Here is a 26,921-nt window from a genome sequence, read left to right as displayed (position 1 = left end):
CCCCCCCCCTTCGCATGCCTCCCCCCCTTCACATGCCTCCCCCCTTCACATGCCTCCCCCCCAGGGCCCTCTCCCTCCCGCGGATCTCTCGGTGTCTCCGTGTCTCTCGGTCCCTGCTCTCGGATGTTGTGTTTGTGTCCTTCCCCCTCTCTCCCCATCTTGTCTGCCGCTCCCGATGTTGTTTGTTTTGTGTGTCTGTTTGTCTTTCTGTGTGATTAATTTTCGCTCTTTCACGAGCCTCGATCTTGTATACAAAAAAAAAAAAAAAAAAAAAAAAAAAACAGCAAAGCTCCGCAGCCTTACCTATTAAAATCCAACAGGAAACTGCGTTCAGATATATTCAGAAAATAATATAAGGATTTATTATCGGTTCCGGGAACAAAGAAAGATGATGCTCTAAACCCCCTATATGGAGTACTCCCACTCAACAGAGTTATTAAGCAAACCACAGGGCAGACGACGAAATGAACAAAAAGGGTGTGTGTGTGTGATGCGTTCTTAGCTCTGCTCGCTCGGGAGCGTGGCGTGGAGATCGTGCAGGCCTCGGATGGCTAGGCCCTGACACGTGGGCGGGAGTGGTCTCCCCGACGCGACTCGCTGACCCCAGTCCTCTCGCCCCGCAATTCTCAAACGCTCGCCCCGTCCGAAGGACCACAGTTCCTGGGGCTGTCGTCCCTGCCCGGCGCTTTGGAGATCGTGAGTGGTTGGCGATGGTATTGGTATGCAAGAGGCCACGAATACGGCCACCAACGGGGCAAACCTCGGCACGACAGCCGCCCACGCGATCCAATCGCAGGGAAGATGGAGGGAACGAAGGCAGGAAAGAACGAGAGGGGAAAAATGTCCAGTGCACTCTTAGCACGACTGAATCCTCTCAGCTCCCCCAAATGGCGTCTGCTCTGCCTCGTGTCCAACTCCGAGGTCCTCTTCTTCTCCTTTGTGTCGTCACTTCCCTCACGCACCGTCCCGCCCTCTCGTGACGTCCATTCGTCCGCCCTTCCCCACGATGTCAAAAGATCCACCCCCTTCTCATCGTGTCTCAGCAGGGTGCGTTTTGGTCGGTGTTGTTTCATTGAGGTGAAAGGGAAGGGAATTAATTAATGTAGGTGTGCTAGGGGCATGAATTCCTACTGTCTAGGTGCGGTGCCAAAAGGGACATTGGATTGACCACAGGGGTGGGAAAACACACAAAGTTACCCTTATCGCCCTAACTACTTAGCACTTCCTGTCCCCGTACAGGAAATATATACGCAATTATCCCAGCATACGCCTACACATACTAACTTAAAGGTACATAGTGGGTTCTAGCTATCGCGACATCCCGGAGCATTTTACCTACTCAGATCTACTCTGCTCTACATATTGCTCTACCAAATTCATAACACAGCCCCCCCCCCCTCCTCCCCCTGGAACCGTAGCTCCTGCAAGGTTCACCGCAGGCGCTACCATTCCAGCCTTAACACTTACTGTCACACACTTAATTAACCTATGAAATAAATCAGGAAGGGCTGTGGGTGAGTGAGTCGGACTACCTACCTACACTTCCTTACCATGCTAAACCCCTTAACCATCATGCAAGTATGTACATTTTCTTCATTGTTCCTGCGGAGGGATGAAACAAACAACACACCAAAACTCCTACCTTATCCACAAACTTAACCATCTTCCAAAAACTCAAAACTCTAACCTTTGTACATACCCCGGTCTACAGACCACGTCCCCCGGTGGATGCCACAAGACACAACCTTACCTGTGGGGCCATCCCAATGCACCCCCTAAATTTCCACAGGCCCTGTCCAGATGTTGCAGGTGAGTGACGTGGCTCGGTGGATTTCGCCCACATTCATGCAACACAGACCCCTTAACCACTCATCCTCATTCCAAAACTCATCATTACATTCCAAAAATCATCAAGGCATTTCGAAAGTCAACAAAGCACTTATTCCAATACATCCCCCTGCAGGACCATGGCATTGATGTCATTCGCGTGTGTGTGCATTCCTCAACTCGGCAGCGGGGAGGTACCGCACAAAAAGATGGTGGGGGCGCATCAGGCTGTGGTGCCCGCAATCCCAAAAACAAGTCAACCAACTTACAAGTTTATTGCCCCCCCCCCCTACCTCTTGGCCTCGTGACAGCCCAACAGCTCCTTTCTGCCGTTACCTCGCCGGTGAGGGTCTCCACACATACCAGGCTCCCTTGCCTCCTGCTTCCGCGCAGCAACACGGGTCACCGGGGGACTTCCTCACCCCGCGGCGCCCAACCAGACCCTCCACCGACGAGCTCCAATTTCCAGTTACCACCGGCTGCCAGGGGTAATTGCCGCAGAGGGGGGGGGGGGGGGGCGCAGGCATCGCTCCTCAGAGCTTGCTCTCTAACTGCGGACACACACACCTTCCCCACCCACAAGACCCCAAAACACACTTCCTCCCCCACTGCCATTCAATTCTCCACACAACTCAGCACAATTCAGTACAATTCCATAGATGGTGTAAAAGGTGTTACAAGGCTTGCCATGGCCTGCTACATGTGAAATCCCCCAGTTCACATTTAAACCATCACACATTTCCAAAAGCACAATTATCACCCCTCATTATCTCCAATAATCATCACTCACTCTCCAGGTTCCACTCTCACGACCACATCAAAACACATAACCACAACACAAAAACATACGCCACCCACAAGACACTGTGTGGCCCCCATTCCATCCCCTCACCGGCCATGTCATCACTCTCACCCGCCGCCCAACTCCAAATTATATGTCCCCAATTTCCAAAGCAAGTCCTGAAGCCTGGGACAGTACTCCTCAAAACACTCCTGTCAAGTGCAGGTAGTTGCAGGTTGGTGGGGTCCAAGAGTGTCATCCACCACAAATTCCCAAAATTTCACATTGGGCCTACCAAATTTCTCTTTTGTCCCCACTATACTGGCAGGTATGTGGATCCGCATCCAACGGTGAACATCACTACACAACCACCTGTGGCCACAAGAGCTCTGCACCTCTACCGTGCAAGGGTCATCGGGACAAGGTGAGCAGTCAAAACGCCAACATGGCCCATGAGTGTCCATAAGGGTGCGACCCACCATCCATCCTTCACCCCCCCCTGCGAGGAACACAGCTGCACCAGCCCCAGCTGGCCAATGTGGTGAGCACTTGCTGCCACAACACACACCACCGCACACACAACCTCGGCCCTGGGGGGCACGGTCGCAGTGCGTGGCATCCCTACAGCCACGTCCCCTGCACCTCCCCATCATCCCCCAGTCCGACTACAGAACTGCAGCCCCCCCAGTGCTCACCCACACTTGACCACACCAAGGTCCAGTCAACAGCCATGCTCCACCAGGAGACCCACCCAGAAGACATGGTCCACACACCTCGGACACACACAGCACCACGTTGACCCAAAGACCACACAACTGCATCCCCATGATCCCGCGTCCGAAATATCAGCACAGTTGCCCCCGCAACCAGTTGAAGCTGTGCTCTGCTACCCTATTAATTTTATCACAGCCTCCAACACTTTGGTCTACACACCAGGATCAATAATGGCGTCACTGTACAGTGTCCGCCATGACATTTCAAAATCCACCCTTAAATTTGCATCTAACCCACAGATTACCCAGGCCAAACATTTTTCCCATTTTACTAAACTCACCAAAGAAAGATGCTTTGCCATACACATGCCAGCCGAGCATGGCCCATGTGCTTGGCTCGTTACACATCTCCCCATTCATCAACCCCATGGCTCTCTTCCCAACCCGAGAGTCCATAAATCATAACAGAGCATCTGTGGAAGGTCACTCACACCATCACGTTCCACAGATGCCCCAATGGTTGTCCAGCAGGCTATCTCCATCCCTGTCCATTCGGTTTGACCCGCGTCCATCGACCAACACGGCATGGCAGGTCATCGCATGCCGGTTGTCCCAAAGTCTCAGGGAGAGGGCGTCAGGTCGCATGCCCGGGTGGTCACTACATCAGGCCCAAGCAGCTGGCCATCCGCAGTGCCACCACCAAAGCGCGACCCACAACACCTCCCCCTAGTGGTCCTCAATAAATGCCAACCCAGGCTTGAGAAACCACCTCGGACCCCTCTGGAGGTCTTAACCTGCCGGCCCGAGCCACCAGCTCGGACGGCACCCCGACGAACAAGGGACACCACACTCCGCCAGACACCCCGTGGGACCCAGGTCGTACCATGCCACCCATGGCTGGACCCCATGTCCAAATCTCGCCAGCACAGCCCCCCAGCTGGCTGGCATAACCAATTTTGAAAGGGGCAACTTTTGCCCGAGGCCATCACCCATGACCTCTCCATGGCCAAATCCCGCAGCCCGGGGACCAATCCCAACCATGGCTGCTCCAAATCAATTTCCCATTTTAATTTAATTTTAAATTTCCTTTTAGAAATTTTCATTTCCTGTGCCAAACCGCAGCTGCAGGTAACAACCTCTACCACCGGTTGTTCTGCCCCTCCCTGCAGCTGGTCCAAATTCCCTACAGGGACCAAATCTCCAGAAGCTCTATCTCCCGATCCTCCAAGATCCAAATCCAGCCCGGAGCCAACACACTCCCCCAACTGGTTGTCCAATTTTGGGGCCTCTGTTTCCAAATAGCAGTGTACGGTGAGCGTCCCCTCGGTCATTCCAACCACCTCCTCGGACCAACTCACCTCATCACCCAGGCTCCTTTGGGCCTGAACAAGCTCTACCTCCATGGGACTGTCACAGGTCTCCAGCCGCTGGATCAAATCATCCTCATCCTCATCATCATCATTTCCACAAATCATTCCTGGCCCGGCCAGGCTTTGATCAATATCCCCAATAAATACCCGGTCCGGCTCCATTGCACGGACCCCCAAAAACTCTACCCCCTCTTGCTCCGCACCACCGCCCTGGTGCTGCACAATTCCAAATTCATCCCCTGGTTGGGGTGTTGTGACATCCACACGGTCCCGATAAACAACCAGGCCAGAATGTGGGAAACATTCCCCATTACAACTCTCACATCCCAAATATCCTTCCCCATTCACCTGTGGGCACTCCCCGCTCACCTGTGGACACTCCCCGCTCACCTGTGGACACTCCCCGCTCACCTGTGGACACTCCCCGCTCACCTGTGGACACTCCCCGCTCACCTGTGGACACTCCCCGCTCACCTGTGGACACTCCCCGCTCACCTGTGGACACTCCCCGCTCACCTGTGGACACTCCCCGCTCACCTGTGGACACTCCACGTTTACCTGCAGGCATTCCCCATCTACCTGTACACCTGCAGTCTCTCCATCTACCTGTGGACATTCCCCGCTCACCTGTACACTTGCCATTCCCGGTGCAATTCCCTGCTCATGAGCAACATGCACATCTGCATGGGCCGTACTCTCTCCCATTCCCAATTTAGCTTCCATCCCTTCGATCTGTTCTTTCAAACCCTCCTTTAATCTATCCATTTGCCCCTCCATGTTTTTGGTTTGGGCATTAATTTTGTTCTCCAATTGCTCGTTCTGAGCATTCATTTCCCCTTTAAATCCATTAATTTGGCAACTCATATCCTTCATTCCTTCCCTCCATTCATTCCCCTGGGACTCCATTTTATTTTTCATTTCTCCCATATCATTACTCATTCCCTCCATTTTATTTTCCAACCCACTTTTCATTTCTCCCATCTCATTACTCATTTTATTTTCCAGCCCATCAATTTTGTCATTTATTCCCCGAATTTCTGCAAGGTTTCGCTCACTGTTCTTTTCCATCCCTTCCATTTTCCTAAGCAATTGACCCAACATCTGGTCGGTTGTCGGGGCCGCTCCTACTGCTCCCGACTCCCCGATAGGGGAGAGGGGTAAGTTGGTACTCAGGACGGGGGAGGTTCCAAGGCTCACCTCTACATCTAAATCCCCTATTTCCGTCTCACTCCCGACGCTGACGGAGGCCTCGCTGCGTACCTCCATTTCGTCAATCTCCGACATCCACCTTCTGGAAGATCGTTTCCCACGCGCGTATTTATTTTAATTCCAGAAACACAATTTAAATTTGACGAAGACGCGATATCGTGCTCCGTATGTCCAATTGACTCTACAAATTTCTCCGCCTCGCCTATAAAAATTTTGCGTTCGAACGTCGGGCGCAATGTACGCCTGACCGTGTCGATGTCTCGCCGCCGACAAAAAAAATTTGTCTGACGGGTTCGAATCCTACACTTCTGACACCACTTGTCGCGCAACCGCGATTAACACCACAGTTGCGGATTGCCGATGACGAGGCTTTAACTCCCGAGGCGAAAACTCAATAGGGGATTCTAATCGGGCACAAACGCGCGGAATGGCAGACACAGCAAAGCTCCGCAGCCTTACCTATTAAAATCCAACAGGAAACTGCGTTCAGATATATTCAGAAAATAATATAAGGATTTATTATCGGTTCCGGGAACAAAGAAATATGATGCTCTAAACCCCCTATATGGAGTACTCCCACTCAACAGAGTTATTAAACAAACCACAGGGCAGATGACGAAATGAACAAAAAGGGTGTGTGTGTGTGGTGCGTTCTTAGCTCTGCTCGCTCGGGAGCGTGGCGTGGAGATCGTGCAGGCCTCGGATGGCTAGGCCCTGACACGTGGGCAGGAGTGGTCTCCTTGACGCGACTCGCTCGCCGACCCCAGTCCTCTCGCCCCGCAATTCTCAAACGCTCGCCCCGTCCGAAGGACCACGGTTCCTGGGGCTGTCGTCCCTTCCCGGCGCTTTGGAGATCATGAGTGGTTGGCGATGGTATTGGTATGCAAGAGACCACAAATACGGCCACCAACGGGGCGAACCTCGGCACGACAGCCGCCCACGCGATCCAATCGCAGGGAAGATGGAGGGAATGAAGGCAGGAAAGAACGAGAGGGGAAAAATGTCCAGTGCACTCTTAGCACGACTGAATCCTCTCAGCTCCCCCAAATGGTGTCTGCTCTGCCTCGTGTCCAACTCCGAAGTCCTCTTTTTCTCCTTTGTGTCGTGACTTCCCTCACGCACCGTCCCGCCCTCTCGTGACGTCCATTCGTCCGCCCTTCCCCATGACGTAAAAAGATCCACCCCCTTCTCATCGTGTCTCAGCAGGGTGCGTTTTGGTCGGTGTTGTTTCATTGAGGTGAAAGGGAAGGGAATTAATTAATGTAGGTGCGCTAGGGGCATGAATTCCTACTGTCTAGGTGCGGTGCCAAAAGGGACATTGGATTGACCACAGGGGTGGGAAAACACACAAAGTTACCCTTATCGCCCTAACTACTTAGCACTTCCTGTCCCCGTACAGGAAATATATACGCAATTATCCTGGCATACGCCTACACATACTAACTTAAAGGTACATAGTGGGTTCTAGCTATCGCGCCATCCCGGAGCATTTTACCTACTCAGATCTACTCTGCGCTACATATTGCTCCACCAAATTCATAACATGATAAGGGGAGAGGAAAGGTTCAAAACGATTCAAAAGAGTCAGAAAGTGGAGAAACGCTCAGGAGTGGTTTGGAAAAATCATGCGTTGATGACAAATTGTATCGAAGGACTGGACTGGCAAGGCACCGAAGAGTTATGGGCACACGTCTTGAACTATAGCTTTAATCAATGTGTGCACCATGAATTCATCAATGTGTGTACCATTCCATGGATGAATCTTATTGAACTAGACTAGAGCAAACGCATATGGTTATGTTTGTTTGCATATTTGTGACTGAAACGTCTTCTTCTTCTTCAAAATTAAACAACACACAAAAACACAGTCCATGAACTCTTTATTACGTACTGCTGGAATATACCTTTTAACCCTTTAGACTGCTGAGACCCCTCAGATCTTTGACGAACCTTAAAGTAAGTCCCCCAAGATCCTTAAGACCACCAAGACCCTGGAAGACCCAAAATACTCTTAAAAACCCCAAAGACCCCAAAAATCCCAAAGACCCAAAAAATCCAAAAGACCCAAAAGACCCCAAATACCAAAAATTCCCAAAAAGCACCGCAGAGCGAAGGGGGGATGATGGTTTTTCCCTCCGTCAGTGTGTGCGTCCGTCCGTCCATGCGTGCGTTAGCGAAGGACCGAATTCTAATTTGGTATGTGGGTGCAACTAGGCATATGGAGGAACCCTTTTGACCAGCGTTACGCCTCGGTCCCCCGTCTGTGAAGTGATGCGAGTTGACGAAGTGGAAAACGCAAGGCGGCCATCTTGGATTTTGACATGGCGACCCAATTTTCAATAGCGTTCTTCCTTGTGCCGAGATACACCCACACACCAGATTAGAAGTTGGTACTTCGCTTATTTTTCAAGATATTTCGCTCACAAGGTTCAGACATATATATGGTGGTGGCCATCTTGGATTTTTACGTGGCGACCCAATTTCCAATAGCGTTCTTCCTTATGCCGAGGTACACCCACACACCAGATTAAAAGTTGGTACTTCGCTTATTTTTCAAGATATTTCGCTCACAAGTTTCAGACATATATATGGTGGTGGCCATCTTGGATTTTTATGTGGCGACCCAATTTTCAATAGCGTTCTTCCTTATGCCGAGATACACCCACACACCAAATTAGAAGTTGGTACTTCGCTTATTTTTCAAGATATTCAGCTCACAAGGATCAGACATACATGGCATCAGACGTACATGGCAGCGGCCATCTTGGATTTTGGCGTGGGTTGCACCCACACACCAAATTCGAATGCGGTCCTTCGCTTACGCACGCACGCCCGCATGCACACACGGACGGAGGGGAAAACCATAGTCCCCCTTTCACTCCGCGGAGCGACGGGGGACAATAAGGCAGCACTGTGTATTCTTCTTCTTCTTCTTTATTGTACAAAGTGTAAATAAATCTGTTATTCCTTTTCTTCCCAAATTCGACCGTTTCAGTCATTTCCTTCATTGGGTAAGCGTGGCACGATTACGAACCGCTTGGATCGGGTTTAGTCCTTGATAACGGCTCGGGTCACGGGTCGCTACCGCTCGGTGTTTCCACTAATACCCGTGATTCAGGCTGGGATTATTTCCTCGTTTCCGGTCAACGTTAGTACTTAGGTAATAGCAAATTCATAGTCCTAAAACCCTATTTAACGCTGCCCGGGAAGGACGTCGTAGGTCCCGGGTGCCGTCGGCTAGTAAAAGACAAGCGGACTAACCCCCCCTTGGTAAGGGGAAAGGCCGGCGCTGATATCTGCAACAATTGGTGTCAGGAGTTTGGATTGGACCCAAAGTGCGCTTAACGCACTCAAAATTATGAGCGGCCGAAATTTAATTTTTAACATCCAAATTAACATCGTGCCATGGATAACCAAGACGGTCGGATGCCGGTGGGGGTAGAAGACGAGGAGATAGGGGAAGTAATAACCCAGGACCCCCGGGAAGAATTGGGAGAAAAAGAGGAGAGCATTGATGAGAGTGCAGCAGTAGGGGTAGCAGGGGAAGAAAATGGCGGCGCCTCGCACATGGCGGCGAGAGCTGCGCCCGCAGCGCCAATGGATATATGCAATCATATATGGGCACTTTCATGGCGCAATGCATGAAAGAAATAGGGGAAATAAAAAACGAAACCCGGGAAACGAAAGAAATGATGGGCATCCAAAAGAATGACATAAATAAAATAAATGGGTCCATGGGTGGGGAGGAAAGACAAAGCAGAGAGTTTATCGGGGGCAAGGGCACAAAGGTACACACAATGCAAGGCAATGCAACATGAGGAGCACGGGATGGCGAGCGGAGAAAGCTCGTCCCTAACCGTTCGTAACCCCCCATGTCAGCCTACACTACCCTTGCCCCTACCCTGTATTTACACTTCCGTTACAAATTTGTCTCTACGTCTCGCCTCTTCTATCCCCTCTAATTCTAAATTCATCATCCAATCCCTCCCAAGAAGGAAGAGATGGAATATCACAATGTCACCCTCACGTCGAGATGCGTCTTTGCATTCCAAACAGCTCACAAAATCTGGTGTGGAGTCCTGTCACCCTTGGTGAGTGGATGTGGATGGTGCGAAGAGATTCTCATCCTAACTATACTCTAATTGACATTAACTCAGTTACACTACCCGGGGTCATGCCCTGCCAATTGGCATCTTTACACTATGTGGTTCTACAAACCAATTCCCATTGACCCACCCTGTGGTGCCTTCCAAATTTGGGGTCTCACTCCCCCAATTTTTCAATACTGTGCCTTCGCACAATTTCGGGGCTGGGTCGTGTGGCTCTACCAGCAGGCCTACCTACCTGCGCACCTCCGCCACTGAAGTCGCCACCCGAGCTTACCATGCTCCGTACAACTACCCTAAACTGGGGAAGGCCCCTCCTGGCTCGCTCAACCTTCTGATGCCCTCTCTGGCATTGGGCTTGTGGAAATGTAACTCATTGATCGTTGGAACTGGTAACGAACCAAGGTACGAGCAGGTGGTCGTAAGAATGTCAGGAATGTATCTCGCCCTGTCGAAGCTGGGAGTCTTGTTGTGTAGCTTTATCACGACCCCGGGCTAACACACATTCCCAAGCCCGCACTATTGTCTTTCATCGGGATGCAAAGAGGATGAAGCAACTTCCCAGCAGGGAGGGGCGAGTTGGTGCCAGTAAGGCGAGCAGGATGACTGAGTAACATTGCTGCGGAGAAGGGATTACGATTTCAGCGCACGGAGGATTAACTCCAATTTGCCCATATAAACCAGAGCAAACTTTGAGTCAAGGAGACTTGTCATCAGAAGCTCTGCCCGACGGAACGAACGAGTACGGCGCTGCGGAGAAACATCGGCCGAGAAAGAGGGACTATGCTGATAGAGTTATCTGGTCCATTGAGTTAACGGTAGTTGTTAGTATTTGAAACAAGTGAACAACTAGTTAATAAAGTCTTGACCTTTTGTAAAACCTGTTTCCGGTCATTGGAGTCTTGAGTCCCAAACACACTTCCACGACAGGCTACCCGGGTCCTCTCTTAGGATGTTCGGGCCCCACTGAACACTACTCTGAACTCTAACTGGCACCCAGAGCCTACCTGCGGCCTCACCTGGCCGACAGACTACCAGTGGCGGAGTGCCCGAATAACCATACGCACCAACAGGCCCACACGACCCACACGGTTTCCCCTTGAGAAGGGGAAAGGCCGGCGCTGAGATCCGCAACAATTGGTGTCAGGAGTGGGATTCCAGAGGAGCTGCACATCGACCCTGGTCGGTGTGCAGCTCCTCTGGAATCCCATGCCGACATACAAATCCTTCCACGAAGGCCTGTGCGTCCACCCCGGCTTCTTGGTTGGGGAGGGCATAGGCCTCCGGCCACTTGGTGAAATAGTCCATTACAACGAGGATGTACTTATTACCTTGGTGGGTGCGGGGTAGTGGTCCTAGAATATCCATAGCCACCCGCTCAAGGGGGGCCCCCACCTGGTGTAATTGAAGGGGGGCCCTCATCCTCCGTGCTGGTCCGTTTTTAGCAGTACAGGCGTCGCATCTCCGACACCAGTCCTGTACATCACGCCCCATATTCACCCAATAAAACATATGGCAGACCCCGAGATGTTGTCTTTGTCCTGCCCAAATGGCCGCCGGGGCGGGTACCATGCACCTGCTGTAATATGATGTTCTTGAATTTGTCTGGGACTATCACCAGCCAGGAAGTTTTCTCAGAGGGAATCTCTACCCATTTGCGATACAAGATGTTATCTTTCAATTCCAGGGTTTGCCACTGAGCCCAATATGCCTTTGTTGGCGCCCCGAGGGGAGTGACCTCTTCCCCATTAGGTCTTCTTCCCAATCGAACCCATTCGTACACCGGTCCCAGTATGGGATCCTCCCGCTGGGCCGTGCTCCAAGCCAAAGTTCCGAATTCTTCATCCGTGGTTAGTGGCAAAATTGGCCCTCTCACCCGGGTTGCACGGACTACAAGGGTAGGGGTGGAGTCTGCCAATTGCTCCCTGTCCTCGTGTCTCGCACAAAATTTACAGTTTTCCCCCAAACAAGGACGTCGAGAGAGTGCATCGGCATTCCCATGGGCCTTCCTGGCCCTATGGGTCACACTAAAATCGTACTGCTGCAACTTTTCCAACCACCTTGCAATTTGACCCTCAGGTTCCTTGAACCGGAGGAGCCATTGCAGGGAGGAATGGTCAGTTCGAACCAGAAATTGCCGCCCGCACAAGTACGGGTGGAAATGGCTCATGGCAGCCAGCATCGCCAATAACTCTTTACGAGTGACGCAATAATTTCGCTCGGGCCTACTCATGGCCCGACTATAATACGCAATCACTCTCTATACGCCCACCTGTGTCTGGGACAAAACTGCGCCCAATCCTTCCTCGCTTGCATCTGTGTCCAGGGTAAATGTCTCGTCACTAGTGGGGTAAGCGAGAATGGGTGCGGATGTCAAACACCCCTTCAATGCTAGGAAGGCCTCTTGGCACTCCCTTGTCCAATTAAATCTTGTCCCCTTCTCCGTAAGCCGGTGAAGGGGCCGGGCCAACTCTGCAAATTTTGCCACAAAGCGCCGGTAGGAGGAGCAGAGTCCCAAAAATCCCTGCACCTCCTTGATGGTACGTGGTGCGGGCCACTCCTCTACCGCTGTAATTTTGCCTGGGTCTGTTTCTACCCCCTCGTGACCAATGACGTGACCTAGATAGGCCACCTTTCTAGCAAGGACTTCCGTTTCCGGTCCCTGGAGCAAGGAAGCGTGTTCGACCTCTGGACGGCAGCAAAAGTTAAAGTATTTTTTCCATTCGTGTATTCATCAATTTGTCCTCGTTTTTTATTGTGCATGTGTTGCAGGGTGTTTTCCAGTTGCTGTTGATTTGCAATTCCTGCAAACTTTTGTATAATTTAATCCTTTTCTGTCCCACCGCGTGCGCGGCCTAGTTTATCTCGGCCCATAGGTGTTCATAGGTGTTCTGCGAATTTAAGTTCTTTCCTTCGCTGTATTGCTTATTTCTTAGATTTTCTCTTCTCCCCCTAACTTCCCCGAACATCGACCACTTGTCTAACGTTTTAAATCTCTTCAAAGTCTCTTCACGTCTCTTCTCGTCTCGGGAAGTCACGTGACGTCACGTCTCTTCAAAGCTGTGCATGCGCGCACGCTTTCGAAGTTAATAAGTAACTTTTCACAATTGTGTTTTTGTCGTAATACCGGCTTTACCACAGGTCGAAACTTTATCTTTCTTTCGGTGTGTATGTAACTATTGGTGTGTCTCTAATAGTATTCTTGGTATTGGTTTTTCATACCTGTGTACAGAATACCTGTGTACCTGAATACCTGTGTACAGAATCGTCGGTACAGTTCATGTCGCATATTCTGATGCCAAGCGTAGGACTAGTAGTAGGAGGCTACCGTGTCTGACCTTGGCTTGAGGCTTTGTTTCTGTCTCAGCGGTTTCTTTGATTGTGCTCGCAATTACTTTCGGTCTCTATTTTTCACGTTCCACGTTCGGTCTCTGTCTCTGTTTTCATCTCAAGTCAAAAAAAAAAAAAAAAAAAAAAAAAATTCCCTTCTGTTCTTATCTGTTTCGTTCTTATTTGTTCGTTCGTTCTTTGCCTACGTTGTTCGTGATCACGTGTTCACGTCATTAAAAAATGTTTCATCTGTCCCCTGAAGAATGGTATTCTGTCATATACTATAACACCTTTTTCTTCTTGTTCTATAAAAGGATGCTTTTGACTTGCTCACCAAATCTATTCATTCCAAAAAAAAATTCCATCTCTTACAGCTACAGTGCCTCTTTCATTCATTCCCTAAACTCTCCAGAACTCCACCCATCCTTCAGCATCCTCAAACGTATTTTTGACTCGAAGGTCGCAAGAAACTCATTTTGCAAGAAATGTTCGTTTCCCATTAATCGTACATTTTTCAAAATCCAATCTCACCCCTCCCCTCCAAATCTTCCCCATCACCCATCCCTTTCAAATCTTCCCCCTTGCCCCTCCCCTCCAAATCTTCGCCATCGCCCATCCCTTTCAGATCTCCCCCCTTGCCCCTTCCCTCCTAAACTCCCCCCACACCCCTCCCCTCTGAGACTCTCCCTCACTCCTCCCCTCCTAGACTCCCCTCTCACCCCTCCTCCTCCTCAAAGCGTCCTCCCCGCTTCTTCCCCCTTCCAACTCTCACCTTCATCTCCCTCAACCTTCTGCCTCAATCTTCCCCCTCCTCAAACAACACCTCACTGCGCCTCACCCAATCACCATCAAACCTTTTGTCCGCCCCATTCTTCCCTTTCTCCAAGCTGTTCTGAAATCTCCGACACACTTTCAACAGCTCTCCCTACCTCTTCCTCCTCTTCCACATCATACCCTACCGCTCCCCCCCGTTCTGTATCCGATGCTCCCCCTTCCTCTTCTTTAACAGTCTGGACCTCAAACATCCAGGGCCTTCGCTCAAACTTGACTGGTCTCTCCATACAGGTTGCTTCTGACAAACCAGACGTGATCTGCTTAACAGAAACTTTCCTCCTTCATGATGTCTCCGATTCCTTGGTATCTCTCCCAGGTTACTCCCTCCTCCGGTATGATAGACCTGAGCCTCGTCCTGGAGGGGGGGTTGCTATCTTTATAAAAAACTCTCTTCCTCACTCGCCCTGCACTGCCCTCTCTCCACCTCACCCCCAGGAATACCTTTGGCTATGGCTTCCCCTTCGCTCCCACCTTTTGTTCATATGTGTGTTGTACCATCCACCAAACAGTGAAGACTCCATCTACATCTCGCTGTCTGATAACATGGACCAACTTCTATCTACCCATCCCAACTCTTTCTTCCTCATATGTGGTGATTTCAATTGTCACCATGCCAGTTGGCTGGGTGTGGGTTACCTCTCTCACCAGCCATGGCTCTTCAGCAAAGGACTTCTGTGACTCACTGGGACTGACACAATCTGTCAATTTCCCGACCCGGATCTCAATCAACGGAGCATCTTCTCTTCTGGACTTGGTTATGCCTAACTTCCCCGAAAATGTCTGCTGCTCTTCTTCTGCTCCAATCGGCTCATCTGATCATGTGCTTGTTAAAGTGGACATCTCTCTGACCATTCTCAGAGAGCCTCCTCAGCGTCGACGAGTCTGGCATTTCACTCAGGCCAACTGGCATTGTCTTCAAGCAGCCATCAATCATCTGGACTGGTCTCCCATCTCTACCGCCTCTGACATCAACTCATCCTGGGAATTCTTCCAAAGTAAACTGCTCTCTCTCATGCACAGATTTATCCCATCTCGTCTTCAGTTGTCATACCCTTCCTCCCGTCCATGGTACACGGAATCTTGTGGTGAGGCTATTGCACAGAAACAACTTGTTTTCGTCTCCTGGAAAGCAAATCCAACAGAAGGAAATCTCATTTCCTTTCACAAAGCCCGAAACAAGTGTGTGTCCACCCTCAGGAGAGCCAGGAAATAATATCTCTCCGTTCTCAGGACAGAACTCTCTTATCTATCTCCCTCTTCCAAATCCTGGTGGCGTCTGGTCAAATCTGTTTCTGGTGTTTGTTCCCCCTCCATCCCCTCCCTCACCTCAAACGGCCACACGGCTGACTCCGCGCGTGAAAAAGCTGAATGCCTCAACTCTGTGTTTGCCTCTAAATCTTGTGTCCCAAACCCATCCCTCTCTGTACCCACCGTACCCAGTCGTACCCAGCTGCTCCTGGACTCTGTGTCCTTTCCTCCTGACAAGGTGGAAAAGTTGCTGTCAACCCTCGACTCTGATTCTGCAACTGGACCTGACGGCATCAGCCCACGGGTCCTAAAATCTTGTTCTTCCGCTCTTTCACTCCCTCTCTCTGTTCTCTTCACACTCTCTTTTGCTCAAGGTCATCTGCCATCTGCTTGGAAATCTGCCAACATCACCGCTTTGCACAAAAAAGGTGCAAAAAACAGATCCCAGCAACTACAGACCAATCAGCCTTCTCTCAATTATCAGTAAAGTCATGGAATCCATCATTGCTTCAGATATGAAATCTTTCCTCTTCTCCAATGGCTTGATCTCTGATCATCAATTTGGTTTCAGACCTGGTCACTCTACTCTGGACATGCTGCTACTGCTTTCTCAGCAATGGATGGAGGTCCTAAATGCCAAACAGGAAATTAGAGCTGTCTCCCTTGACATATCACGTGCCTTCGATACGGTCTGGCACCCCGCTCTGCTCACCAAACTCTCCTCTGTTGGTATGCATGGAAATCTCCACGCATGGCTGGCGGACTTCCTCTCTAGTCGTAGTCAACGTGTGGCCCTGAATGGGTTTCTTTCATCTCCTCTTCCTGTTCAGGCTGGAGTTCCCCAAGGCAGTGTTCTGGGCCCTGTGCTTTTTCTGGCCTTCATCAATGATCTCTCCGACTCTCTTGAAAATCCTCTCTATCTCTTTGCTGATGACTCTGCTCTCTGTCGCTCCATTCTTCATCCTTCAGATCGGCAGTCTGCAGCCTCCTCACTCTCTGCAGACCTGGACAAAATCACAGACTGGGCAAACAAGTGGAACATGTCTTTCAATCCTGACAAATCTCACACTCTTACGATGTCTCTCCGAAAAGACCGACTGGACAACCCTCCCATCTACTTTCTGAATAATCCTCTCCAAGAAGTTCTGTCACTCAAACTTTTGGGTCTCACTATCTGCCATGATCTTTCCTGGGAAAACCACATTTCAAATCTGGCCTTCAAAGCCAGTCGCCGACTGTGCATCCTCCGTTGTGCGAAGTCCTTCCTTGGCACACCTGAGCTCCTCACCACGTACAAGGCTTTCATCCGCAGCTCAATGGAATACTGCTCTCCCCTCTGGGCTGGTGGTCCTGCCTCACACCTAGCTCGTCTTCACGCTGTTGAAAGCAAAGCATTCAGAATCATTGGAATCTCCCGCGATGAAGCTAACTCCAAGGGACTCTCACTCACTCACCGCAGGCAGGTTGGTGGTCTTTCCGTCTTCTACCGACTCCTCTCTGGCCTTGCCCCCCCAGCTCTCTCTGGGCTCTGTCCCGCAAATATTCCTACAGGCCGCACAAGATCTGCCTGCAACAACCCTCTTATGGTTAAACTGCCAAAATCAAGACTCTCTGCTCACCTTCACTCCTTCATTCCTCTTTTCTCCCGCCTCTGGAACAAACACCCTCACTCTCTTCAATCCCACTCCACCCTCCAGGTCGTTAAAACAGCTGTTCACCACCATCTCTTATCTTCCCCCGTCCAAAACCTTGATCTTTTCTATCCCCGATAATTTCACCCCAATTCCACTTTTTGAAATACCAACTTCTGTCCTGGAAGTCCTTGGTGTCCTTGTGTTTTATACTTCTCCCACCCCACCCCCCCTTCCCACGCCTCCTCCCCCCAAACCCTCTCCCTCCCACACATCTCCCTGCTCTTAAATGGTGTGTGCTTCCCATTCTCTTGTCTTCCGCTCCCTCTTTTTATATATTTTGTTTGTCTGGTTGATTTGTTTGTGAAGTAAATGTCAGCTCTTTCACGAGCCTCGATTCAGTATACAAAAAAAAAGAAAAAAAAAGAAAAAAAAAGTGATTCTTCACCATTGAAGATGTGTTTTTTTGTGTTCATGTGTGTCCATGTGTTTTTTTTTACCCCCCCGCCCCCCCCCCTTCCCACGCCTCCTCCGCAGAAGCCCTCTCCCTCCCACAGATCTCCCGATGTCCCTGCTCTCAAATGTTGTACTTGTGTTTTATACTTCTCCCACCCCCCCCCCCCCTCCTTCCCACACCTCCTCCCCCCAAGCCCTCTCCCTCCCACATATCTCCCTGCTCTTAAATGTTGTGTGCTCTCAAGTGTTTGTGTGCTTCCCATTCTCTTGTCTTCCGCTCCCTCTTTTTATATATTTTGTTTGTCTGGTTGATTTGTTTGTGAAGTCAATGTCAGCTCTTTCACGAGCCTCGATTCAGTATACAAAAAAAAAAGAAAAAAAAAAAGTGATTCTTCACCATTGAAGATGTGTTTTTTTGTGTTCATGTGTGTCCATGTTTTTTTTTACCCCCCTCTCCCCCCCTTCCCACGCCTCCTCCGCAGAAGCCCTCTCCCTCCCACAGATCTCCCGATGTCCCTGCTCTCAAATGTTGTACTTGTGTTTCATACTTCTCCCACCCCATCCCACCTCCTCCTCTTCCCACGCCTCCTCTCCCCAAGCCCTCTCCCTCCCACAGATCTCCCAATGTCCCTGCTCTCAAATGTTGTACTTGTGTGCTTGCCTCTCTCTCCCCATCTTGTCTCACGCTCCCTTTATTTCGTCTTATGTGTCGGTTTATTTTTTTCCGTCATTAATGTTAGCTCTTACACGAGCCTCGATCTTGTATACCAAACAAAGTGCATTTACTCGGACTCAGCTTCAACCCTGCCTGTCTGAGGCACCCAAACACCTGGTCCAAATTAGCTATTGCTTGGGGGAATGTTTTAGCATGTACCAGGACATCATCCAGGTACACCAAGCATGACTGCCATGGCATGCCGCCCAGTACATGCTCCATCAATCGTTCAAAAGTGGCGGGGGCGTCACACAAACCAAACGGCATCACAGTGAACTGATACAGCCCCTTACCTGTGGAAAATGCCGTTTTCTCCTTCCCTGCCCTATCCATCTCCACCTGCCAATACCCACTCTTGAGGTCCAAGGTTGAGAACCAATTTGAGCCCACAACGGCATCGAGGGTATCGTCAATTCTTGGCAGGGGATATGAGTCTTTGAGTGTCACGTTGTTCAGTTGGCGATCATCCACGCAGAAACGCGTGGTCCCATCTTTCTTTTTGACCAACACAACAGGTGACATCCAAGGACTTCCCAAAGGCTCGATGACACCTGCATCGAGTATTTTTTCAACCTGCACATCAGCTTCCTCCCTCTTGCTCCAAGAGCCGGTGGGCGGGCTGACGAATAGGCCGGGCCTCACCGGTGTGGATCTGATGTTTCACCAGGCCCGTACGTCCAATATCTTCGGAGGACAAGGAGAAGACATCCAAATGGGTTTCAATCAATTTGTGTAAGGTCTCCCTCTTGGTATCCTCCAACTCGACACTACTTCGATTTACCATCTCACAAATGGGATCGGGCCAATTCCTAGTACGTTTTGAAGACTCCCTCTGGGGCCGGCTCGGCTGGATGTTCTCGCCCCTCACTGCCGCGACTTCGTTAACTGGGATGCAGCCGGCTATCTTCGTGCCCCGTCCTATAGTGTGTGGTTCTGTACTAATATTGATTACTCGGACGGCCACCACCGGCCCGTCCGTTTTTGCAAGGGTGCGGCCCATGACTAAACCCAGGATGGACTGCGCTGCCACCGGTTCGACCAGAGAAAGTATATGAGCGGTGTATTGAAGACAAGTGTAAGTGTATTGAGTGATTGACTTGCATGGGGTGCAAGTGGATAAATGGTGAGAATACTTGGTGTGTGGGAGTAAATGGTGTGGAATGAGTGGTGTGGAGTGCCTGGTGCGAAGGAGTGGATGGGGGAAGATGGACCCCTTCACGAATACCCGGGGAGGGTTGTTTAAAGTTAGGTAGTGGGTTTAGGTAAATTGTTGAATATTGACACCTGTGGTGCGAGTAGTAGCAAGGAATTGCTTTGATGGGTGCATGAGTCTGTGGAAATGGCTGGGCGTGTGGGCCTGTTGGTGCGTATGGTTATTCGGGCACGCCGCCACTGGTAGTCTGTCGGCCAGGTGAGGCCGCAGATAGGCTCTGGGAGCCAGTTAGTGTTCAGAGTAGTGTTCAGTGGGGCCCGAGGATCCGAAGAGAGGATCCGGGTAGCCCAATGCCAGAGAGGGCATCAGAGGGGTGAGAGAGCCAGGAGGGGCCTTCCCCAGTTTAGGGTAGTTGTACGGAGCATGGTAAGCTCAGGTGGCGACTTCAGTGGTGGAGGTGCGCAGGTAGGTAGACCTGCTGGTAGAGCCACACGACCCAGCCCCGAAATTGTGCGAAGGCACAGTATTAAAAAATTGGGGGAGTGAGACCCCAAATTTGGAAGGCACCACAGGGTGGGTGAATGGGAATTGGTTTTTAGAACCACATAGTGTAAAGATGCCAATTGGCAGGGCATGACCCCGGGTAGTGTAACTGAGTTAGTCAATTAGAGTATAGTTAGGATGAGAATCTCTTCACACCATCCACATCCACTCACCAAGGGTGACAGGACTCCACACCAGATTTTGTGAGCTGTTTGGAATGCAAAGACGCATCTCGACCTGAGGGTGACATTGTGATATTCCATCTCTTCCTTCTTGGGAGGGATTGGATGACGAATTTGGAATTAGAGGGGATAGAAGAGACAAGACATAGAGACGAATTTGTAAAGGAAGTGTAAATACAGGGGAGGGGCAAGGGTAGTGTAGGTTGACATGGGGGGTTACGAACAGTTAGGGACAAGCTTTCTCCGCTCGCCATCCCGTGCTCATGTTGCATTGCCTTGCATTGTGTGTACCTTTGCACCCTTGCCCCCGCTAAACTCTCTGCTTTGTCTTTCCTCCCCACCCATGGACCCATTTATTTTTGTTGAGGGGAGTGTGCAGGAACCCTGAGCTGTGCAGCTGCACTTTTGCGCTGCACTCCACTACCTCTGGCTGCACCAGTACACCCATGGACCACACGTTCTGTGACCTGGCACCTTTGCTGGAGCAGACCTTTTGCTGCAAGCATTATCTTGCCCTGCGGACCACTGGTTTTAAGTGGCATAGAGTCACGCAGATGGACCATAAGATGGCCCTGCAAATAATAAAAAAGCGGACACGGTTTGTGCATTTTTTATTCCGGTGTGCCAGGAAAGAAGATCTCCAAGTTTTATTGTGGCACACCGAAGACGAAGCAGGAAGCAGGAAGACGCGAGATGCAGCAGCCCAACAGCAGCCAAGCAGCAAAAGCCAGCATTTATTGTGCATTTTTGATGATTGTGCATGATTGTGCATTTTTTGTGCATTTCTGGTATTATGGTGTATTGGTGCAGTGCAGTGCATTCAGTGTTTCTCTCTTCAAAAGTCTCTCCCACAAAAAGAACAGGTCCTAGGTTGTAGAACTGTAAATAATTAGATTAGTCTTGTAAATAACATGCGCCCCACCGGCTTTATGTGTAGTTTGAGAATTCTTTCCGTAATTCGGTTAGCCGTGGGTGTGAATCTGTTAGTTAGTACACAACGCAGTAGGTGGGACATATTTAGTGTTGTAAAATTGTCACACACAGGGTGTAAGGTTAATTATAGAGGGGAACCACACCTAAGTGTCACATGGAAGTTAAAAAGTAGTCCTGACCCTTGCTCAAAACCGGTCGTGCTCACTTGTGTGGGTTCGGCTCGGAGACGAGCCTGGAGAAGGAGGGGGGCAGTGTTGAGGTTTTGAGAATTGTACATATAACATCATTAAAGGTTAAAGGTTTGCCCCCCATAGTTAGTCTACAAGCAACACGTAGGCCCATTAGAATTAGTTGTGTCATAGTATGTGTAAGAGTAGGCCATTTCCCTAGTGACATCTGTGTTGTATAAAGAAATGATAAGCTTAGGTCCTTTTCATTTTGCGGCCACCCTCCAATTTCCATCTATGGGCAAACTCGATCCCACACCCCAGTTGGCATCCCTCAGTTTGTTACGCTTTGGCCGCCAGCAGCGTTCGCTGCCCTTGGTTTCGCTCGAAACTAGTCCAATGACACGAGGTAGGCCTGGAAAGAGGGCGGAGCACGAGGACGAGGTGTGGCCGCGTCAGAAGGCGGTGACGGTAAGGGCAACAGCCAACCAGAGCTCGGTGGGCATGGCTTGATAGGGCGTGGCAAGAAACGTCTGGTGAGTTCCAGAGGGTTCCAAGGGCGTGGTAATAAAACCCTTGGCGCGAGGCCCCCCACCTCAGATGAGATGGGACGAGGAGATGAGATGAGATGAGAAAGGGATGCGCAGTGTTGAACTCAGATGAGAAGGGAGAGGCGCATTGTGAAGGTCTGGTACGAGAGTTCATATGAGAAGGGAGAGGCGCTTACGAAGGGATATATGAGGACTGAACGGAGTCACGCATCGCGAGCGAATTGTATTGAAAGAGCGCATTGAGATATGCAGTGAGATACTGAGGAGCGCATTGTTCGCGGTTATTGGAACCGTTCGCTTATTCCGTACGCGGCCGAGCCGCGAGTGTAACCGCCAAAGCCAGCCTACCGTTGCCCTGTGATAATCCCGCACGCGCCAAACGACACGCGGAGAGCTCCTGCCGTCTGGTTCATCGGCTTCGCGGTGCGAGTTGGAGACCGGAGAACGAGCTGCCTAGACGCCATCCCTGGACCATCGACCTGTTCGTCTGCAACCCCGTGTGAGTGTGTCTGAGTGTGACGGGCCCGTTTGTCCAGGGATAAGTCAAGACTGTATGAGGCTGCACTGTGTATTCTTCTTCTTCTTCTTTATTGCACAAAGTGTAAATAAATCTGTTATTCCTTTTCTTCCCAAATTCGACCGTTTCAGTCATTTCCTTCATTGGGTAAGCGTGGCACGATTACGAACCGCTTGGATCGGGTTTAGTCCTTGATAATGGCTCGGGTCACTGGTCGCAACCGCTCGGTGTTCCACTAATACCCGTGATTCGGGCAGGGTTTATTTCCTCGTTTCCGGCCTTCTTTGAGGATGACTCCACTCTCTGCCGCTCCATTCCTCATCCCTCAGATCGGCAGTCTGCAGCCTCCTCACTCTCTGCAGACCTGGACAAAATCACAGACTGGGCAAACAAGTGGAACATGTCTTTCAATCCTGACAAATCTCACATTCTTACGATGTCTCTCCGAAAAGACCGACTGGACAACCCTCCCATCTACTTTCTGAATAATCCTCTCCAAGAAGTTCTGTCACTCAAGCTTTTGGGTCTCACTATCTGCCTTGATCTTTCCTGGGAAAACCACATTTCCAAGCTGGCCTCCAAAGCCAGTCGCCGACTGGGCATCCTCCGTCGTGCGAAGTCCTTCCTTGGCACACCTGAGCTCCTCACCACATACAAGGCTTTCATCCGCAGCTCAATGGAATACTGCTCTCCCCTCTGGGCTGGTGCTCCTGCCTCACACCTAGCTCGTCTTCACGCTGTTGAAACCAAAGCGTTCAGAATCATTGGAATCTCCCGCGATGACGCTATCTCCGAGGGCCTTTCACTTACTCACCGCAGGCAGGTTGGTGGTCTTTCCGTCTTCTTCCGACTCCTCTCCGGCCTTGCTCCCCCAGCTCTCTCTGGGCTCTGTCCCCCAAATATTCCTACAGGTCGCACAAGATCTGCCTGCAACCCTCTTATGGTTAAACTACCAAAATCAAGACTCTCTGCTCACCTTCATTCCTTTATTCCTCTTTTCTCCCGCCTCTGGAACAAACTCCCTCACTCTCTTCAATCCCACTCCTCCCTCCAGGTCTTTAAAACGGCTGTTCACCACCATCTCTTATCTTCCCCAATCCAAAACCTTGATCTTTTCTACCCCCGCTAATTTCACCCCAAATCCACTTTTTTGAGGTGGCTTTTGTCTTCTTTCCTGGAAGTCCTTGGTGTCCTTGCGTTTTATACCTATCCTGCCTCCCCCCAGGCCCTCTGCCTCCCACACATCTCCCGATGTCCCTGCCCTCAAATGTTGCGTTTGTGTGCTTCCTCCCCTTCTCTCCCTATCTTGTCAACCGCTCCCCTTTTTATATACTTTGTTTGCTTGTTTGTTTGATTTGTTTGTTTGATAAATGTTAGCTCTTTCACGAGCCTCGACTCTGTATACGAGAGGGAAGAAAGAAAGAAGAAAAAGAAAGAAAAATAAAAAAACAAAAAAAAAACGTTAGTACTTAGGTAATAGCGAATTCATAGTCGGAAAACCCTATTTAACGCTGCCCGGGAAGGACGTCATAGGTCCCGGGTCCCGTAAAGTAAAGACAAGGGGACTAACCCCCCCTTGGTAAAGGGAAAGGCCGGCGCTGAGATCCGCAACAAAATCCAAGAATCCAAAACAACAACAAAATCCAAGATGGCCACCACCATGTATGTCTGAACCTTGTGAGCGGAATATCTTAAAAAATAAATGAACTACTAACTTCTAATCTGTAGGAGTGTATCGAGGCAAAAGGAAGAACGCTATTGAAAATTGGGTCGCCACGTCAAAATCCCAGATGGCCACCACCATATATATGTCTGAACCTTGTGAGCGACATATCTTGAAAAATAAACGAACTACTAACTTCTAATCTGGTGTGTGGGTGTATCTGCGCATAAGGAAGAACGCTATTGAAAATTGGGTCGCCACATCAAAATCCAAGATGGCCGCCTTGTGTCTTCCACTTTGTCATCTCACATCACTTCACCGACGGGGGACCGAGGCGTAATGCTCGTTTTCATGGTTTTTCGCTTTTGCTTTTCTACCCCCGTTAATTCACCCCAGATCCACTTTTTTTTTTTTTAAATACCAACTTCTTTCCTGGAAGTCCAAGCAGTGTCCATATGTTTTATACCCTTCCCACCCCCCTTCCCATGCCTCCTCCCCCCAAGCCCTCTTCTTCCCATAGATCTCCCGATGTCCCTGTTCTCTGCTGTTGCACTTGTCTGCTTCCCTCTCTCCCCATCTTGTCTCTCGCTCCCTTGATCATATGTTTTATGTCGGTTTGTCTTTTTGTGATCAATGTTAGCTCCTACACGATCCTCGATCTTGTAAACAAATTATATATATATACTAGCAGAAGTACCCGGCATTGCCGGGCGGGGGAGGGGAGGGGAGGGGGGAGGGGAACGGGGGGGAGGGGAGAAGAGGGGGGGGAGGGGAGGAGAGGGGGAGGGTGGGAGGGATGGGAGGGGGGAGGGGAGGGGGGGAGAGGGGAGGAGAGGGTGAGGGATGGGAGGGTGAGGGGGTGAGAGGGGGAGGGGGAGGGGGGAAGGGGAGGGGCGAGGGGGGAGGGTGAGGGGGGGAAGGGGAGGGGCGAGGGGGGAGGGGGAGAGGGAAGGGGAGGGCCAGTCAACAATGACGTTGCAGTTCTCATGGTCGGAGAGCAGCACAACAATCGCAACATCGTCCTGCATCTTCACGAAGCGGCTTTGGAGACTTACCGATCCTGTGACCCACGCCCTCCAGTACCGGCGTTGCCGGGCGGGGGAAGGGAGACCCGTACTTTCCCAGCCCGTACATTCGCCCTCTCGACTCAAGCTCGTATTCGATTCGTATTCAAAATCGAAAGGGGAAAGGGGAAATCCTTCGTATTCGAATTCGTAAACACGAAATATGAATTAAAATTTAATTCATATCGCACAAAATCGACACAAAACACGATCGCATAAAGGCGAAAAAACGCAATTGCTTTTCGCCCTGAATTACGTGCAAACGTGTGACGGGATGGAACATCACGTGATCGCTCTGAGCGAATCAGCGAGCTGTTCTGGCACTGGCTGAGATTAGCGGGTACTTCGCTGAAATGCGCTGAGGTAAATATGAATAAAAAATATGGATCTCGTCAAATATGGTCTCGGCCATGTTCGTCCCAGGCTCAATGGTCATGTCTATGCCAAATATCAAGCACGTGAGCCTCTCCGTTTCGGAGTCTATCGGTAACATAACACACACACACACACACACACACACACACACACACACACACACACACACACACACACACACACACACACACACACACACACACACACACACACACACACACACACACACACACAAACTGTGTTTTATATATATAGATTGCAGGTGGGGGTGGTGGTCGATTGTGAGGGATCTGAGTGATGTTTAGTGTTGTAGGAGGAAGTGGTGGTCGATTCCAAGGGATCTGAGTGATATATAGTATTGTAGAAGGAGGTGGTGGTCGATTCCAAGGGATCCGAGTGATATATAGTATTGTAGGAGGGTGTGGTGGTCGATTCCAAGGGATATGAGTGATATATAGCATTGTAGGAGGCGGTGGTCGATTCCAAGGGATCTGGGTGATATATAGTATTGTAGGAGGAGGTGGTGGTCGATTCCAAGGGATCTGAGTGATATATAGTATTGTAGGAGGAGGTGGTGGTCGATTCCAAGGGATCTGAGTGATATATAGTATTGTAGGAGGAGGTGGTGGTCGATTCCGAGGGATCTGAGTGATATGTAGTATTGTAGGAGGGGGTGGTGGTCGATTCCAAGGGATCTGGGTGATACTTAGTATTGCAGGAGGAGGTGGTGGTCGATTCCAAGGGATCCGAGTGATATATAGTATTGTAGGAGGGGGTGGTGGTCGATTCCAAGGGATCTGAGTGATATATAGTATTGTAGGAGGGGGTGGTGGTCGATTCCAAGGGATCTGAGTGATATATAGCATTGTAGGAGGGGGTGGTGGTCGATTCCAAGGGATCTGGGTGATATATAGTATTGTAGGAGGAGGTGGTGGTCGATTCCAAGGGATCTGAGTGATATATAGTATTGTAGGAGGGGGTGGTGGTCGATTCCAAGGGATCTGAGTGATATATAGTATTGTAGGAGGGGGTGGTGGTCGACTCCAAGGGATCTGGGTGATATTTAGTATTGCAGGAGGAGGTGGTGGTCGATTCCAAGGGATCTGAGTGATATATAGTATTGTAGGAGGAGGTGGTGGTCGATTCCAAGGGATCTGAGTGATATATAGTATTGTAGGAGGAGGTGGTGGTCGATTCCAAGGGATCTGGGTGATATTTAGTATTGCAGGAGGAGGTGGTGGTGGTCGATTGTGAGGGATCTGAGTGATATATATATATAGTCGCACGGCAAGGAACATCATGTGATCGCTCTGAGCGATCGATTGCAACTCTGCGTCCTGTCGTGGGTGTGGCCAACGTGGCCTCATGCTCCCAGGTGATTGGCTAACTCGAGCTCGAGAGAGCCATAATGCGCTATGTTATGGCAAAAAATATGAATCTAAAGATGAAAGGGGAAAAAACCTATGTGGTGTGAATGGCAATGTTCGTCGCTTAAATGTGAAAAAGGCAATTGCTTTTCGCTCTGAAATACGTGCGAACGCGTAACTGAGTTA

General features: G+C 50.2%; 1 protein-coding gene across 1 annotated transcript in view; it reads right to left on the bottom strand.

Moving 5' to 3' along the window:
- LOC137427337 (uncharacterized) overlaps positions 1-26,921 on the bottom strand; it is a 385,725-nt gene that overhangs the window by 331,845 nt on the left and 26,959 nt on the right. The window lies entirely within an intron of this gene.

This window comes from Myxine glutinosa, chromosome 5 (genome assembly GCF_964187855.1).
Source record: "Myxine glutinosa chromosome 5, kmMyxGlut1.1, whole genome shotgun sequence".
In the NCBI taxonomy this organism is placed as follows: Eukaryota; Metazoa; Chordata; class Myxini; order Myxiniformes; family Myxinidae; genus Myxine; species Myxine glutinosa.
Note: the sequence above shows the minus strand (reverse complement) of the source record. Positions and strands in the feature narration are given on the sequence as shown.